Source organism: Aegilops tauschii, chromosome 7 (assembly GCF_002575655.3).
Source record: "Aegilops tauschii subsp. strangulata cultivar AL8/78 chromosome 7, Aet v6.0, whole genome shotgun sequence".
Classification (NCBI taxonomy): Eukaryota; Viridiplantae; Streptophyta; class Magnoliopsida; order Poales; family Poaceae; genus Aegilops; species Aegilops tauschii.
In genome coordinates, this window is record NC_053041.3 from 316,783,896 (window position 1) to 316,803,073 (window position 19,178).

Sequence of the window (19,178 nt, forward strand, 5' to 3'; positions counted from 1 at the left end):
AAACAAATGGAAAAAAGGATCGGTCCGTTCAGAAGGAGAGACAAACAAGACACTAAAATAGATGTCGAATCTCCTCCTAGTAGCTAAGGGATCGGTCCTAGACCTCTTGCCAGGAGAGCCCTGCCCAACATCCTCTGGAGCCCTCCCCCTCTTTGAGGGTGACACCCCCTTGTCCCTCGCAGCTGTCTGTTCTTTGACTTTCTCCAGTGGGGGGACATCTGGTGCAGCCTTGCCCTTCTTACCACCTGCACGAACTTCAACATGTTCATCATCGTCGGTGTCATGTTGCATGTTCTCCATTTCATCATCATCGTCCTTGTCGAGAGCACCATCTCCATCTAGTTCATCTTGCGTGTCAGGAAGCTCCTGGGAGCTGTTGTAGTCCTACCGGCCACGGCAACCAGTTGGCCGACGTGTCCGTTCTGCAACAAATGGAGTGAACCGCCTCGCAACCGCATCGCTGTCAGAGCCATTAAGGGACGTCCAACCCTCAACCAACTTCCCGAGCAAGCTAGTCATTCCGGATGCAAACTGCCCAATTAGATGCTCAACAGGTGCCCTCGCCTGTGTAGAAACAAGAAGCAACAGTAACCAACCGTATTAGAGTCACGTGCACAAGAACAAATAAACCAAAACAACCATAGAGATATATCAAAAAAAAAGAAGAAGAGAAAAACAATTTGAAAAAACAAAATAAAAATTCTTGATTACCTCAGCAGGACAAGACGGAGCTGAGTGCACGCCCATCCACTTTCCAAAGTTTTGAGGCCCACCAAACACGCTGTAGTCTATAGCATGCTTGGCCATCAGCTAGAAAACATAAAAAACAACTAGGATTTAAGAGAGAAAATAATGAACAATGACTAACCATTCATGTATTGCAAAAAAAGAGGGAGAAAGTGGAAGTTTCAACACGGATGGCGGAGTTGCCGTGTGGCGTCAGACATGGGTGCCATGCGCAGACAGCCATGGCTAACAAGGTATTCATCTCTTGTTAGCCACATATGGTTGCCGTATGGGGATTTTTTTTCATATGTTATGCAACATCAAAATTGAAGAATGTCGTGCAAGAAAGGAGGCAGAACTAACCTACAGTTTCCTATATTTCGTATTAGTTATCTTATCTGCGGCAAGCACAGCCTTGACAGCATCGTACGTCCACGCAGAGACATCAAACTTATGTGGAGGCGGCGGGCCTCCTATCCCAGTAAAGTCGACGGTGGACAGATCAAGACGATCAACGTACATGAGCTGGTATACACAATTTGAAAGAAAAATATGTCAGTTGCCATCATGCTATGTTGAGAAAGAAGCTAATGTAGAGTCCTTCAGTCATCAAGTTGAAGGGGAATGAAAGGGAAAAGATTTGCCATCTATCTGTGTTAGTTGCCATCATGATGTGATGGCAGTTGCCATCTTGTTGTGATGATTGTTGCCACAAGGTCAACATCATGGTTGCCATGCATAGTGTATAAAACAGAGAGTGGATGTATGAAATGAATTTTTTTATTTTTTTATGTTGTTGACAAATGATATTGCCTTGTAGGCAGCAACCACGGATGCCATGGATTAAACAGAAGTCGCCTTCACACGTAAACAAAAATCATATAAAAACAAATGAAAACAAAACGGGTTGCCATGCATGATCTTGTACGGTTCACACTTATCAACAGCTGACATGTTGATTTGGGAAAACATTCAACGTGGTAAGAGTGTTTGCAAACGACTAGGGAAAAAATACCATTAAATGGAGTCGACTACCCTTCTGGTACATCTTGTTTCAGAATGCATCATGCAGGAAGTCCGCGATGAACTTACACCAATTCATGTTCTTCACATCTTTCAGCTTCGCCTGCACGACACAAATTTCAGGACAAGAAGTTGCCGCATCAGAAATCAAATGAAAAAACATCAAATAACTGGCAGTGACTAGCTTACAGATGACATTGGAGTCAAAAGGTTGAAGGAATAAAGGAGTAGAGATAGATCATTCACCAGGATGGGGAAGCATTTGTTGCTTGGGCGAAGAGATGTGGTAAGCGCAAAAACAGCTAAGATCAGGTACATGAGTAGCTTCATCTTAAAAACCTCGCCATGGGTTGTCATGCCCTCCAGCGAATTTGCCAGCAAAGTCGTGTTCGGCATGGATGCCATCCCAGGAAACAAATGAGCAAACAATGTTTCCTCAATCTTATTATTGACATCATACGGGACTTTGATTTCTCCACGGGGCACACCCAAAGTGCAGAACACGGATTCCTCGTCCAACGGGAGTCTTCCACGTCCCGGAATCACAAATTCCCTGGAGGCGGTGTCATAAATCTCACCGAGCCAGTCGCATACAGGGTTCACTAGGTTCTTGCACCGAACATCCATCAGAGCCTGCATCCCCATCTCAGCAGCAGCTCCCTTCTGCTCGTCGGTAAATCCCTCGGTCAATATAGTCAGGCATTCCTGTGAAGCCCTATTGCGATAATGTTTCTTCTTCTGCAAAACAGACAAATGATCATTTGTTGCCATGTTTCAGTATCATGAAAATTTAGTTACTAACAGACGATTGCAAACTCAATGTGACATTCAAAACATATGGGGGGGGGGGTGGAAAGTTACCTCATCGCCATCTTTTGTCCGTCCAGTTGTGCGATTCTGTTGTGGTAACTCCATGAAATCATCATCATCGTCTTGATGGTCGCCGCGAGCCATTGTGCTAAGGTAAGAACAAATCAAAATGTCAGGGTGAAATGAACTTATGAAGCAGTTGCCACCTAACAGAATGTACTTGCCACATGGGCTCAATTGAAAGTGGCAAAAAGATTAGGCAATATCATAGGAACACCAACACCCCCTATGATTGTCCAACAAGAAAAGTGGCAACTAAACACATTGGCTTCATTTGAAAAATGTACAGATCATAAGGCACTTACACAAATGTTCAAGTTGCCATGTTAGCACAAGACAGTACAAAGAAAGGCACACATCTTCCACTGCACAAACATGTAATGTGGCAACTCACACGCCGTCCTCATATAAAAAATGAGTTGCCATATGTTCAAAGGCAAATGTACTAGGTTGAAATTGCCATGTTAAAATGGAAGACAATTCAAAAAGTGCTGAAAACATCCACTAAACAACCTGTAATGTGGCAATTCACACACTGGCCTCATATTAAAAATGAGTTGCCGTGTAATACAGCCAAATATGTTCAGATATCACTTATCAGCATGGCAAAACACAAATTGAGTCTATAGTACAGTGAAGTTGCCACATTATCCTGCCTACAGCATGGCAACAACCATAGTGTGTTCAAAAAAATAGTTGTCACATGGAAAGCATATTTGTGGCAACTGACAGAGTTGATCAGGAAATTAGTTGCCATCCATTGCAGATAGTTGCTGAAACTGCCATTGCTGCCTTTATACTACACTTTGAAATACAACTACCTAGATCTAGGGTTCATTGGCAACTATCATAACCTCAAATTCAACAACGAAAAACTTCCCCCACTGATCGCAAATAGCATTTCGAGGCAATACATAACTAACAACTAGAAAAACGCCGGCTCAATCGCAAGGCAGAACCAGGATGTGGCTGCGGACAGGCCGAGCCACACCGGCATGACTGCCACCGCGGCGACGACGAAACTGCGCAATGCCACCCAAAACGGCAAGCACGGGACTCCGCCGCCGAGCGAACGCCGGAGCACCGCGAATCCGCCGGAATCTCGATGAATCTCGAGCGGAACATTGTCCATGGAGGAGAGGGGGGAATGCAGGCAAGGAATGTGAGCGTGGCAAGGAGCGTTACCTTCAATCTGCAGGCACTCCGGCGAAGACGCTCCAGTCCGGCGAGTCCCACCGACAGCCGCGAATGCCGTCGACTCTTCCGCCTCCGCCTCCGCCGCCGCCTTCTGCTCTCGGCTTCTCTTCCAATCGAATGAACTGCGGGGTGGGCTGGGTGAGTAATGAAGTGGAGCGAGTAAATGGAACCGCGAGGGGAGGGGGGCGAAGTGCGAGACGTGGTTGACGGCAACCGCAGTCGGGCGAGGCGTGCGGGCGCCAAGCAGTTCCACCACACGCCCCCGAGTGGCAACCGTTGACCGCGGAGAGGAAACCGGCGTGTGGGCGAACTCTCTCACACACCACACACGCGAGTTTTCCTACATGGCACACAAAATCAGCCAAAACGTGCCAAGATTCGTGCAAAAATTGCTGAACGGCGATGGAGGCGTGTGGGTGAGTTGGTTAACGCCCACACGTGTGGGCGTTAGTGTTTTCGTAAAGAAAAATGTCGGGCGTCACTTTGGCAGTGGTTGCATCGTCATTCGTTGGGGTTGGGTGATGCTGCCACATGATGGTGATGAGGGGTAGGGTTTCGATGTGGTTGCATGTAGTCACCGCGGCGGGGAAGGACACAACAGCTCATCTGCGATTTTTTGGTGTTGCGGTGGCAAGCATCGTGGCTTAGGCCGAAAGATCATCACATGGGGCATTTGGCGGGCACGCAATTTTTTCTTTATTAGGGGCAATTTCCCCTCATTTTTGCTGTGCTCCTCCTTTTGCTTGTGTCCATGTAGGATTTTTGCCATGTCCAGGGTGTGGGTGTTTGTAATTCTCGTCATGCCCCATTATGCAGCTTGGTTACTTTTGTCATTTTCAAGTGTGTGTTGTATGTTACACCTGCGTTGCCATGATTTTGTGTCTTTTGCTTTCATTGCAATTTTTGACATTGTCATTTTGAATGTGATATTTGTTACACATTTTCCATGATTTATTTAATGAATTGTTTAATTTGTTGTCATGTCGTAATCAATGTGGTAGCTTTCAGGCCCGGTCCTAGGGCAGGGCGAGTGGGGCGGCAGCCCCGAGCCCCAAAACTAAGTGGCCCATCCCAGATACGTACATGTACTTATACTACTCTTCATTCTAATTCTAAAGGCTTGTGCGTATTAAAAATCTAGAATGAGGCCCAGGCTCATGTCGGCTAGTACAGAGAGATGTTGGAGTGTACACACTAGGACGAATCACCTTGCCCTAGAGAAACACCAAGAGGCATCGCCGCATCCTCAATTCCTTTTTTTGCGGGGCCACATCCTCAATTCAACACCAGCGTCGTCGGGTAGGTATGTTTGCATGTTCGTCTTTCTTCGTCCCAACGATAGCTACTTTACGTTTCTGATTCTATACTTGTCCGATTTGTCTGATTGTTTCTACTCTCTAATCCCTAGTTTCTCGATCGGGTCGCTGATACGTCTCCAACGTATCTATAATTTTTATTGTTCCATGTTGTTATATTATCAATCTTGGATGTTTTATATATATTTACTAACAAATTTATATTTTTTTAGGACTAACCTATTGACATAGTGCCCAGTGCCAGTTACTGTTTTTTCTTGTTTTTCTACTTTGCAGAATATCAATACCAAACGAAGTCCAAATGCGACGAAACTTTTTGAAGATTTTTTTTGCCCAGAAGACACCCAGAGAGCCAAAGGAGCACACGAGAGGAGGCCAGTGGGGCCCACTAGGCACCAGGGCGCGCGAGGGGCCCCAAGCGCGCCCTGGTGGGTAGTGGAGCCCATGGGCACCCTTTTGACCTACCCCAACCTCTATAAATACTCTAAAATCTCAAAAGCCCTAGGGGAGTCGAGGAAATACTGTTTTCGCCGCCGCAAGTTCCAGAACGACGAGATCCAATATAGAGGCCTTTTCCGGCACTTTGCTGGAGGGGGCAACGATCACGGAGGGGTTCTTCATCATCCTTGTTGCCCCTCCGATGATGCGTGAGTAGTTTACCACAGACCTACGGGGCCGTAGCTAGTAGCTAGATGGCTTCTTCTCTCTTTTTGATCTTCAATACAATGTTCTCTTCGATGTTCTTGGAGATCTATTTGATGTAACTCTTTTTTGCGGTGTGTTTATTGGGATCAGATGAATTGTGAGTTTATGATCGGTTCTATCCATGAATATTATTTGAGTCTTTGTTGGACTATTTTATGCATGATTGTTATAGCCTCGTATTTCTTCTCTGAAATTTTAGTTTGGTTTAGTCAACTAGATTGATTTTTCTTGCCATGGAAGAGGTGCTTTGTGATGGGTTCGATCTTGCGATGCTCAATCTCAGTGACAGAAAGAGACATGACATGCATGCATCATTGCTATTAAGGGTAACAAGATGGGGTTTATTCATACGTGAGTTTATCTTGTCTACATCATGCCATCGTTCTTATTGCATTACTCTGTTTTCCATGAACTTAATACACTAGATGCATGGTGGATAACGGTCGATGTTGAGTAATAGTAGTAGATGCAGGCAGGAGTGGTCTACTAATCTTGGACGTGATGTCTATATAAATGATCATTACCTTGGATATCGTCATAATTATTTGCTTTTCTATCAATTTCCCAACAGTAATTTGTTTACCCACCATATGCTATTTTCTTGAGAGAAGCCTCTAGTGAAATCTACGGCTCCCGGGTCTATTTTCCTATCATATTAAACCAAAAATACCTTGCTGCGGTTTTTCTTTCTTTATTTTATTTTGTGTTTTAGTTAGATCTATTTACCAAAACCTATACAATTTAATCTATCTCAATACCGTGGAGGGATTGACAACCCCTCTTACGCGTTGGGTTGCAAGTATTTGTTGTTTGTGTGCAGTTGTTGTTTACATAGTGTTGCTTGATTCTCCTACTGGATTGATAACCTTGGTTTCATAATTGAGGGGAATACGTACCTTCGCTGTGTTGTATCATCCTCTCCTCTTCGGGGAAATACCAACGCAGATTACAAGCAATCAGTCGCTAGCTTCACCGTGCAAGTGATAATTCATCGCCACCCCACCCGCACCAAACCAGGGGCCAAAGGCTGATTACAGAGAAGGTATGCCCTAGCAGATTTTTGTCATAATATTTGATGGCGATTTTTAATAATGTCTTCACAGCCTTGTGCTAATTTCCAACACTAATGATGCTTTTCAATTTTACTACCATCATGCCATCTAGAGAGTATGCGTTCAGAAAAAATTGTTGGATGAGATTGATATTTACTATGTATCATTAGTGAATTTGCATCTCGGAATGTTAATTTTTGTTAGGGTAACATGTATATATTATTTGATATGCATACTAATTTTGGATGCACTTTTTTGCCTAAAAAGTTATATCTACAAACGTTGATATGTGTTGAATGTTATTTTGACGTTTATACTAAAGGCCACGGATTTTAGTTTCGCCTCGGGTCCATAAAATCTCAGGACCGACCTTGGTAGCTTTGTTCACTTCAAATTTGCCATGTCATTATATTTGATTACGTATAGTTGTAACAATATTTATTGAATATAAGTAGGACAATTGAATTGAAAACATTTTCCCATGCATTGTTGAATATTGTGATGGGTATTTTCCCATGCATGATTTGATGTTGGGGTCGGCATTATCACATTCAAAGTTGTGTGTTGAGGTGGCATGTTGAGATAAATAAGTTAGTGGAGATGACTCTCTTAGGTATATTGGATTTAGAATGCCCTTTTAGAAGTGTGATTTGTTTACTTCGTTGCCATGCTCTCATGTATGTAGAAGTTTGTTCAGTTCCAATTTGTCATAGCGTCTTGTTCGTGATTGGTTACATTAGTTTTGCCATGTTGTCACATATCTAGTACTTTGTTCAATGCAAATTTGCCATGTCATTTAACATGCGTGATTTGATATTTTCTTGTTTGCCACGTTGTCATATTCAGTACTTTGTTCAGCATAAATTTCTCTTGCCATCATGTATGTGATTTTCTTACTATTGCCATCCTATCATTTTTTGGTAGTATTTGCCATTTTTGTTATGTTATTAGATATTGTGTTTTAGTACATTCTTCCCATGGCCATCTTGACATTTCAATATGAGGGGAGGGAGGGGTTGGCAGGGTTTCAAAATAGTTATTTTTTTATAGTTCTAGAGGATTGCCTTAAAATCATGTTTTCTCTTGTCATTTGCGGATTTTATTTCCATCATGGTCTGTAATAGCTCGACCGATGATGACGATGATTTCATGTCAGCGCGAAGGAATGATGTGGCGGCAAACGGATTTGACAGGAGGTATTGATATATTTACATATGTTCCATGGCGAATTAACCATGAAGTGTTATAGCTTTAACTGTTCATCTGTTCCATGAAAACTTTCCTCTTTTTCTGTTGTTTTTTGTATATAAATACACCATGGCAATTTCTACCACTCATTTTGGACACCCTGCTTTTGTTTTTATTGTTTTGTTGACATGTCATTATAATATGCTTTGTATCTTCACCTACCTACTCATATCATGGTATTTAAGTGCACTAACACATGGCAAGCAACTCTAACCACTCATGGAAATTTAACAATTAATTTTATGCCTTTCCACATCTTGATGCATCCTAGCCAGCGCAACATGGGCTCACATGAACATCTGATCGATGATAAAAGAGGGATGCCCCGGAGATGGGATGCTTCCTTGCTGAACATCTGTTGCACAAACCTACACACACTACAAAAAGGCACATCCGTTATGATACATGTTTTTCACAGTAGGTTACATTTTCTGTCACCCATTTACATCCATGACAGTTTTATGACAAAAACAAGATAGTCATACCTGTGATGTCGAGGATGTGTTCCATGACATTAATCACTTTTCATCACGGAAGCCTCCACTTCCATGATGATAAATGGTGTGTCATGCAAGTGTTTCATCAAGAGTAACTGACATGTGGCAGCCACCGTAACTGGTTGTTGTTAAGCTATTGGGCGCGGGTTCTGGATCCGACAAACGTTAACAGCCCTGACCAGTTGTAACACCCCATTTGTAACACCACCCATTTTGTCAATGTATCCAACTTGATCCTCATCTAATTCCAAGTGGGTTCCTTCATTGTGGCTTCATCTGTTTTGTTTGTTGCTTTATGTATTACTTTTGCCATGCTTAACTTGTCATATTGTATTTGCTCATTCATGTTGTTATCATGTGGTGCATCATGTTCCTTGCTATGTTGCATTGTCATATCATGTTGCATTATGCTTGGCTAGGCCTTGTTGCATTGTGCATGGTGGTTTTCACCTCATCATGTCAAGATCAGCCTCAAGTCATGGCGTCATCACTATTCCCCCTCATCTCTCCACCTCTTCCTTTTCTTATTTTGGCAAGCAACATTATTTAGCCTCAAATAATGTTCAACTTTTCCCCAATATTCTAGCACCATGGCCTAAACCTCTCTGTAATATTTCAACTCTTTTAAAGTTGTTTTGGTTAGGTTCAAAAATGCCTCAAGTTTGAATTATATTCAAACTTGTTTTATTTTTTACCTTTTAAAATGTCCAAGGCAATTATTTCAAATACTACAATATTCCAGGATCATGGATATATTTTCATATTTACCAAACTCCTCTTCTATGTCCCTGTCCTTTTCCATTTGTATTTTCTGTCTGAAGAAATTGCAAAAATAGGGAAAAGGGAGCAGCAGTCTACCCGGGCCTCGACCTCTTAGCGCGGCCCAGCTAGCCCAGCAGCAGCACAGCCAGCAGCAGCCCAGCGGCCTAGCTCCGCGCCAGCCAGCCCAGCTAGCAGGCGCGCCAGCTCTCTCTCTCGCCTTTTCTCACCTGCGCCCGAGTCTACCCCCGCCGCCCCGCTTCCACGTGGCTTGTTCGGCCCCGCCTGCCAGCCTCTGGCTTTAGCACACCCGCGCGACGCCTTTTCGTCAACCTCGCGCTACACCATGGGGATCGCGAGCCCGAGCGTGACGGCGTGCTCCACCTGCTCGCCCTAGTTCTTTTAAACCCCCTCTCCGTGTCCACCGAACCCCTAGGGTTTTCCTCTTCCCTCCTCTACCGCCGCCAGGAATGTAGAGCCACCAGATCCGCCGCTAGAACCCCGTCCCGAGCGCGTCTAGGAGCACGGCCTTGTTGCCGTCGTGCTCACCATCATCCTCCGCCTCGCCGACCGTGTCCCTCTTCTTCCTCGACGTCCACTACGTCCACGACATCGACTACGTGGAGCTGGAACCCGTTGCTGCGCCGTCTTCTTCCTCGTCTTCGACTCCGGCCACCACAGTTGTTCGATCGCCCTCACCGTCGTCTCCGTCCACTTCACGTCAAGTCGAACACCCCATCGTGTTCGTGGTGAGCTAGCGCGTCTCCCCATCCCCTTTTCCCTCTCGTTTGCGCGCTCTGTCGTAGATTGCCACGAGCACCCGAACGCGCCGCCGTCGGACCTCGTCTCCGGCGAGTGCTCCGCCCCCCTCTTGCTTGTTGCGCATGTCCGGCGTGTTCCCCGCGTCGCGGTCGCACAATCCATGCTCGCTGTCGCCCGTTTAGTTACCCGCCTCGTCGCGTCTATCTTCGCCGCGCCGTCTCTGTAGCACGTCGCCGGTGACGCATGCGTCGTCGTTCCGCGATATAGGTTGCACCCGCAAGTGCGGGATCGCCTGGCGGTCTCGTTGCTCTGCTCCTCCTCCTCATTTGGTCACCGGAGCAACTCCGGTAGCCTCCTACGCCATCCCTGCACCCCGGCGAAGTCCTATGCTTCTCCCCTATTTTCTCTCTCTAAAGTATGGGCCTCCCGCTCGCTAGACTTGAGTCAAAGGAGTCTGAGCCCACCATCTGTCACGCGCACATGCACGGCCGGACTGGTCTGCATCCCGCGCACTCACAACAGCGACCTGGGTTCGAATCCCAGGCTCGCCCCTTTTTCCCTCTGTTGGGAATTAATAGTTTTCTGAATGACATCTAGGGCCCACTTGTCATACTCACACACGCGCCATGGCCCACCAGTCAGCCTCTCAGCGCCCTCCTCCTTTTTTTTTCTTATCTCAGCGAATATTCCATTTCTGGCATATGCTAGCTTTCCAATTCAGGCAAGTCCATTTATGGACATTTCCCTTTGAGGAAAATGCCTTTTCTGTCATTAGCCATTTTAGGCAGGGTTGCATTTAGCATAATTGTGAGCATTTTTCCATGGCAACCCCCACTTATTATACATGTTTTTGGGCTAGAAAAATCCAATGAATCCATTGGTGGCATCCGTTTCTTCTTTTGAGCAAGTTTGCACACATGTCATTTTTACATTACCTTGCTATTTTGTCTTTTATGTGGATAATTATGCAAAAGTGATATGTGACAACTTTGTTCATGAACATGCTCTTTTACATGCCATATTCATGCTAGAATTTATTCCATGTCATAAAATGCCTTGTATTGAGTTAAACAAGCTTGTAAACATGCTATCATGAATCTGTTTCTGCCATGCCATGAAATTCTACCAAGTCTGGGTCAGTTCATATCACTTGCCATGTTTGCATTGATGCTATCATCATTTCTGTAGATCTTTAGAGCAAGTCCAGTAAGGGAGTTTTGTTAAGTGCATTTAGTACTAGCATGCCATGCTCAAGTTTGCCACGATAGGTTCCTGTAATATGTAGTTTACTAGGTCGAAACTTTGCAACCTGATGCTGTTTCTGCCATGTCCAGTATATTCTGCCAAGTCTGTAAAACTATTAGCATTAGCATTTTTTCCATGCTGTTTTAAACATGTTCTTGTGAGTTTTAGCAGTAGCTTAGTAATCATATTTTGTAGTGCTTGACTTGTACTTTAATGCCATGCCATTCATTTTCATGTTGCTGTGCTGTAGCATATTTAAACTTTGCATCCAAGTTGTCATGTTGCTGTTTTCAACAGCCTGCATTGTATATGGTTTTGCTTGTCATTTTCAAACTGTGCATCCGTTTCTGGTGGTCTTTATATCGATTTCAACCAAAATCTTCTGACCTATCCAGTGGCATGCTTGGGTTACCAAGATGGTGCCATGTTCATTGTTTCTCCTTCCGTCTCGAATGCACCCCTTCCGAAACACCTCATCCGCATATGCACATCATATCTTGCATTTTATGACATGTCTTGCATCATGTTGCTTGCTCATTGCACCGTGATTGATTGTTGTTCCAATGTTTGTGTTCTTGCTTTGGGTAGAGCCAGGAGACGAGTTCGTGAACGAGGACCCTGTCGAGTACGTTCACGAGGAGCAAGGATTCGATACCACTGAGAACATTGCACACGAGATGATCATTACCCCCGATATCACTTCTATCTTTGCTTGCTAGTTGTTCGTTCTATCGCTATGTCGCGCTACCTACCACTTGTTATACAACCTCTCAAATTGCCATGTCAAGCCTCTAACCCACCTTCCTAGCAAACCGTTGTTTGGCTATGTTACCGCTTTTGCTCAGCCCCTCCTATAGCGTTGCTAGTTGTAGGTGTAGTGCAGGTTGTTCCATGTTGGAACATGGATATGTTGGCATATCACAATATCTCTTATTTAATTAATGCATCTATACACTTGGTAAAGGGTGGAAGGCTTGGCCTTTTGCTCGGTGTTTTGTTCCACTCTTGCCGCCTTAGTTTCCGTCATATCGGTGTTATGTTCCTTGAATTTTGCGTCCCTAACACGGTGGGGGTTTATGGGGCCCCCTTGACAGTTCGCTTTGAATAAAACTCTTCCAGCAAGGCCCAACTTTGGTTTTACCATTTGCCTAATAACAACTAAAATTTGCATAGGGAGTAATTAACCTGAGGATTCTTAATCAACCCCCGGGCCAATGCTCCTCATGAGTGTTGGTCCAAACTAGAGCACTGTGCGGGGCCACCCCAGGGCAACCTGGGTTATTTTGGCACCTGTACACGTAGCTCATCTGCCGTGACCTGAGACGAGATATGTGCAGCTACTATCAGGGTGTCGGCACGTCGGGAGGTCTTGCTGGTTTTGTTTTCCCATTGTCAAAATGTCTTGTGCACCGGGATTTCGAGTCTGATTAGAGGGTCCCGCGATGGAGGATTGTCTCTGCGGATCGTGAGCTTGTCATGGGCTAAGTTGGGACACCCTGCAGGGTTTAAACTTTCGAGAGCCATGCCCGCGGTTATGTGGCAGATGAGAGTTTTTAATCCGGTTGTAGTGAACTTGAAGCTAATCTCATTAAAACACACGAACCGCGTGCGTAACCGTGATGGTCTCTTTTCGACGAGGTTCGGGAAGAGAACACAGTGGGGTTATGTTTGAACGTAAGTAGTTCAGGATCACTTCTTGACCATTACTAGATCGTGACCATTTGCGTAGCTTCTCATCTTATTCTTGTATTCGTAAGTTAGCTGCCATACAAATGCTTAGTGCTTGCTACAAATTCACCACTTAAGCATGCCATACCTATTTAAGCTTTGATAGTCTTGATACCGAGGGTGATATGATTGCTGAGCCCCGTGGCTCACAGAATACTACAAACACAGTTGCAGGTACCGATGAGTCTGATGCAGGTGATGCCACTGAGCTCAAGTGGGAGTTCGATGAAGACCGTTGCCGTTATTATGTTTCCTTTCCGGACGATCAGTAGTGGTGCCCAGTAGGGTCGATCGAGACTTAGCTTGGGTGGTTGTCTTCTATTCGTTTGCTTTCGCCCGTAGCCGGACTCTGTGTTCACCTTGAATGATTGTATTACTTGATGATATTTGTGTGACATTGTGGCGATTGTAAGCCAAAGGTCGTATTCTATCGATTCAGTACATGAGATGCGCAAAGATACAACCACTCTTGCGACCATACCAATATGCGCTTATGCCCCAAGACGTGCCTCGACACGTGTGGAGTATAGTCGCATATTGGGCGTTACACCAGTGACGATTTTCCATGTGTCGGATTCTCATTCGCCAAAAGAGCCACATGGCAGCTCTACCTTGTGACAGGTGTCGTCCATCCAACGGACGATGCACACATATGCAATGCTGACACGTGGCATGGCCCTAATAGTGGCCCGTTTAAATAATAAGGTCGGTCAGTTAAGAGGCCCATAAGATTTAGGCAAAAGTTAGTGGGCCGACCCACTTAAGGCCTGCTTGCAGATAGCCCAATTACAACCCTGGTGACGGTGACCTAGACTAGGGGGTGCTAAGCACGTCGGCCTGCCAATCATGGGTCGGGCCGAAGAACCCCAGATAGCCAAAGAATGGGCCATATTTGCCATGACCCACGGTGTACTCAAGATGGAATCCTCCGAAGAATTGTTGCATACTTTAAGACACGTTTGAATCATTTGCATGTTTATCCCTAGATGTAACCGACCTACATGTAACCCTAGGCACCCTGGGTCCCTATATAAGCCGAGGGGTTTTGTCCGTAGGGTTAAGTTAGAGATATGCTGCTACTTGTGAGCTGCGTTCGGATTTCCTCAAAGAGGAGAGGATGATGCAGTACAATAGAGCTAAATATGTCCCTCAGTTAAGAACCAAGGTTATCAATCCAGTAGGAGAACCATGCAACACCTCGTTAGTGATACGTCTCCAACGTATCTATAATTTTTTATTGTTCCATGCTATTATATTATCCATCTTGGATGTTTTATATGCATTATTATGCTATTTCATATCATTTTTTGGGACTAACTTAGTAACCTAGTGCCAGTTGTTGTTTTTCCTTGTTTTTGCCTTTACAGAAAATCAATACCAAACAGAGTCCAAATGGAACAAAACTTTCTGACAATTTTTCTTGGACCACAAGTCACCCTGGAAGCTTCGGGAGGAGCCAGAAGGGCCACGAGGTGGCCCCAAGCTTGGCGGGCGCGCCCCCAAGCTTATGGGCCCCTGCGACACTTCTAACCCTAATTCTTCTTCTATAAATACCCAAGTATTCCTCGTAGAACAGAGGGCACACCAAAAAAAATTCCGCCGCTGCAAGTTCCAGAACCACGAGATCGTATCTGGAGGCCTTTTCTGGTACTCCGCCAGAGGGGGATTCAGCCACGGATGGCTTCTATGTCAACCTTGCTACCCTTCCGATGATGCGTGAGTAGTTTACCACAGACCTATGGGTCCATATCTAGTAGCTAGATGGCTTCTTCTCTCTCTTCAATCTTCAATACAATATTCTCCTCGATGCATTGCCCTTTCTCACCTCGAGATGTGGTGCAAAATCCGCCGGTGCATCCAAACCCCGTGATATGATACGCTCTTTCACACATAAGCCATCTTATATCTTCCTCAAAACAGCACCATACCTACCTATTATGGCATTTCCATTGCCATTCTGAGATATATTTCCATGCAACTCCCACCGTTCTGTTTTATTATGACACACATCAACATTGTCACATTGCTTCTCCGCCGAACTCTCAGCCTGGGCACAAACATGCAACCTTCCGGGGCTCGGAGGAGATCTGCTTGGGCAACTTGGGCTACTTCTCCGCTGAACTCTCAGCCTCGGCACAAGCACGCTTCAAGCTCTGACTGGTTCGACCAGAGACAGTCGGCTACTGGGCCCCACTCGCCTTCCCCTTTGGATCATGCAGCGCCTCGGATCGGGGCTCCTTGGGAACTTCATAAGACGGAGAGGACTCCACCTCGCCCCCTCCTCAGAGCTCTCCTCCTCGTCACTCTCCTAATCATCATCACTCTCGTCATCGTCGGATTCCTCTGAGTACTGCCGCTCGGTGTCACTCGTCATGTCTTCAGGCGACCGATCCACCACCGGGATATTAGAAATCATGTTCTAAAACTCCTGCAGAAGCAAACACAGCAAGACATCAAAATCAGACGCGCAGAAAACAATACATCAACGGGTCAAATAAGCAGGAACACCCTACCTCAACAGTCGGCGGGACCTCCCTGGAGTAAGCTGGCACCATCCTGGCCCCCTGCAGATTGTCCCGGCACTACTGCAGGATGCTGCTAACGCGACACTACGATCAGAGACCCTTTGACGAAGCCGTGTACGATGCATTAATCGCAAACGATGATGTAAACAAAACGTCAAAAAAGATGCAAAACTTTTGCGATGGCGGATACATCAAACATGGTTCAGATTTTAGTAGCGTGTGCGATGCTGGGCATATGGTTGATCCATACGAACTGTTTGCGATTAGACAGAACAACAGAAACGGGTAGCCGTATCAATGTGTGTGCGATATACGACATACAGTTTGCTCCAATGAACTGTTTGCTATTAGGGAAAGCAACAAAAACGGTCAGCCAAATCAAGGTGTGTGTGATATACGGCATACGGTTCACTCGAATGAACTGTTTTCGATTAGGGAAGAGAATAGAAATGGTTCAACTTAACAAGATGTGTGTGATACGCGGCAAACAGATCTGTAGTCGGAAATGTGTGGGAAGACCGATAACAACACAGACGATTCCTGTTAACAAGCCGTGTGTTGTGAGCAAATGATTGCTGGTATACAATTGTCAGTGATTGATGAAATCATCACCGACGGGTTCCATTGTTTATTCCGTGTGCGATGTGATTTGCTCTGTCCACACAACATCTACACTCTGTCTACTCAGCATCAACATATCTACTTAAAAAGACAACATTGCAAAACCAAATTAAGCATACAATTACACAAGTGACTACACACATAACATTTCGACACACCAAAGTAAGCAATTACATGCATACTAAACTAGGAGAAACGAGCATCTAATCATCCACTTCTTGTTGTGACGACGCTTGCCATTGCTCTGCTTCCGGCTGGATTACTGGCCGTTTTGGGGAAGGACGCACTTCCTCATGTCAACGATCCACCTGTACATCTCATAGATCGTGTATGCCTCCTTGGCCATGTACACGACGTGAGCTTTGTCGAGTTTCTCCATCCAGGCCGAGTGCCACGCATGCTTTTCCTTGTTGTAGGAATCCTTCATGTCTCTACAGTAGGGATCGATGATGGCCTCGGCGATGTGAACTATTGAGTCCTTCTCATGCTCGTTGCTGCCCCCGATCTTGTATTGGCCCTGGATGTTGACAAGATTCTGGCAGGCGATGCCCGAATTCTTGAGCACCTTTACATCGTTGGTGATGTCCATCGTAGCGAACAAGTAGTAGGGGCTATTGACAAACCTGGTGAAACGCTCGCAAGGCCTTGTAGCCAAGCAGTAGTGGTAGCCGAGGACGTGATCGCGCACGCACATCTAGGCACGATGACCTTGGGACAAGACCCAACACGAGCGTGGGTGTACTCGAGGTCGAACCCGACCACCTTGTACTTCTCCTTAGCAAGCAACAACTCCATGATGTGGATGGAGTGCTCCACCCAGACCGGGTTGTTGGTGTACACCAGCGAGAGCTCTGTGAACCTTCTGCAGGTGTCCACCATGGCATGCATGGTGAACTGCTGCTCGTTGTTGGCAGGCGCTCGGAGCGCCATTGGAGCCGCGCAGGATAGCCTCTAAGAATTTGTCATGGTGGGTGTGCTTCTTGCAATGGTGGGGCGCGATCAAAAGGTTGAAGAGACACAAGGGTTAAATGGCCGCTGTAATAAATGGAGGTCGGCCGACCTGTAATCGTCACGTCTTATCACCGTGTTCATAGTGGAGGATTCAGTGCACGCTTGACAACACCGCACCGCACACGTTTCATTTGACCACGCGCGGGCTCGAAGAGGCACCAAATGTATTGTCGGTGAGCCTGTTTTAACGCTACCGCACAGTTTACCGCGCAAGCTTCCCGCACGGCTAGTTTGGCCATGCGTCGGCTACAAGAGGGACAAATCGTGGGTGTTTATTGGCAAAAATCTTTGTAAAAACGAAGTGTGTGGAATGACTTCGGTCATAAGTTTACCCGTGGGTGATGAGGTCAAAGTTACACAGAAGGGTGATGATGGACACTCGAGTACGATAATTAATTCTGCGCTCTACAGGGCACACGGTTGAAGTAACCAACTGTGTGCAATAATGTCAAAGATCGCAGTCGAGTTAGCTATACAGATCATGTGCTATGAGATCGACAAGGTAAACATATTCGAGAATGGTTAATGAAATCTAAGTCCATTACATATTAAGGTCAAAATAGTGCTACCAATATATGAGTCTCATACGATGCTATTTCAACGATTGTACCACAAAAGCTCGAAATATTACAAGGTTCAAATTCCAGAGTTATATGGCTCAAATTCAAAGATTACAAGGTTCAAACTGATATTAGAAATGAAATTCAGCTCATCAGCTGCAAACGCTCGCGCTGATCCGCTGAACATGGATATCAGAGAGGTTCAAACTAATATTACCACCTGTAAGTCTGGTTTTGAAACCTCATAATTTTTGCAAAGGGGTCAGCCACTGAGAAGTCATGTATGGGGTTGACACGATGACTTCCGATTACTCTGTCATCTGAAGTTCCAAAATGAAATTCAGCATTTTCGGAGCCTATTCCATTCTGCCACAGCCGCCGGCGCTGATCAACAAACCATTCATTTTTACGAAATAAATGTAGGGAAAACCTCATTACCTTCAGCACCCTGGCTCTGACAACAAAGAACCTGGCGAATATAATCTCCGGTAAGGTCCCTCGGTAGGAGTTGAAAGTAATTTTTGAGAGATGCAGATCTAGGCATTCGATGTGATTGTTATATTGTATCACATTATCCACCACCGGGCCTAATCTTATCCGCAAAAGAAGAAAATGTGTTAGTGCCTACATGCAGTTTTGAACACTACTACAGGCGTATTCGGTTTGCAGGATTTGTAAAATGCACTAACATGCCATCTTTGATCCAACATGATTAGCATGGGCATTTGATTACAATCTAGAAAAATGTAACCTTCTTTACAAGAGGTTGGAGTGGATGAAAAGTTCCCTAAGAAAACTAGTACAGATGAATCCAAAGGAGAAATGCTTATGGATTGTAACCATATGCATCAAGCAACCAATATGGGGGGGGGGGGACATGCATGTACTAAAATCCCCCAAAAATCCTTCAGAAATTATAGTATGTTGTCATTGTAAACTTGGAAAAAGGTGTCACAAATTGAAATCCCTCATGGTTAACATTTAACAGGAAAGGAACATCACCTCGATATATAGCTTCTCTAGGCACGAAAAGCATCTCAGGAAACTAACAACTTGCTCCAGTTGGGGCCGATAGATTCTAGTGCCAAGACCTTCACTGTGCGTAGTTTCAGGGTCAAGCTTGTCAGAATCATTTTCTGGATGACAAACGCACATACATCTTCAAAATTAGAAATAATGTTAATTTCTAGAGGAGAGGTAGAAGGCGGATGTTGTACCTGAACAGGTGTGGATCAAATAACAAGTTTGGAGTATTTGTCAAACGAGTAGTGTCGGTGTACAAAAGTAGGGGCCTTTCTGTACCCCTTTACTTGTGCACGGGCAGTTGTAGCCA

At 45.2% G+C, this 19,178-nt stretch overlaps 1 long non-coding RNA gene across 1 annotated transcript; it reads left to right on the forward strand.

The window, feature by feature from the left end:
• The first annotated feature begins 9,804 nt into the window (after positions 1 to 9,804).
• On the forward strand, positions 9,805 to 13,569 carry LOC123495098 (uncharacterized). Its single transcript, XR_006667128.1, has 2 exons — positions 9,805 to 10,142; positions 13,297 to 13,569. It is a non-coding gene; the product is annotated as an uncharacterized lncRNA (long non-coding RNA).
• The last annotated feature ends 5,609 nt before the right edge of the window (positions 13,570 to 19,178 follow it).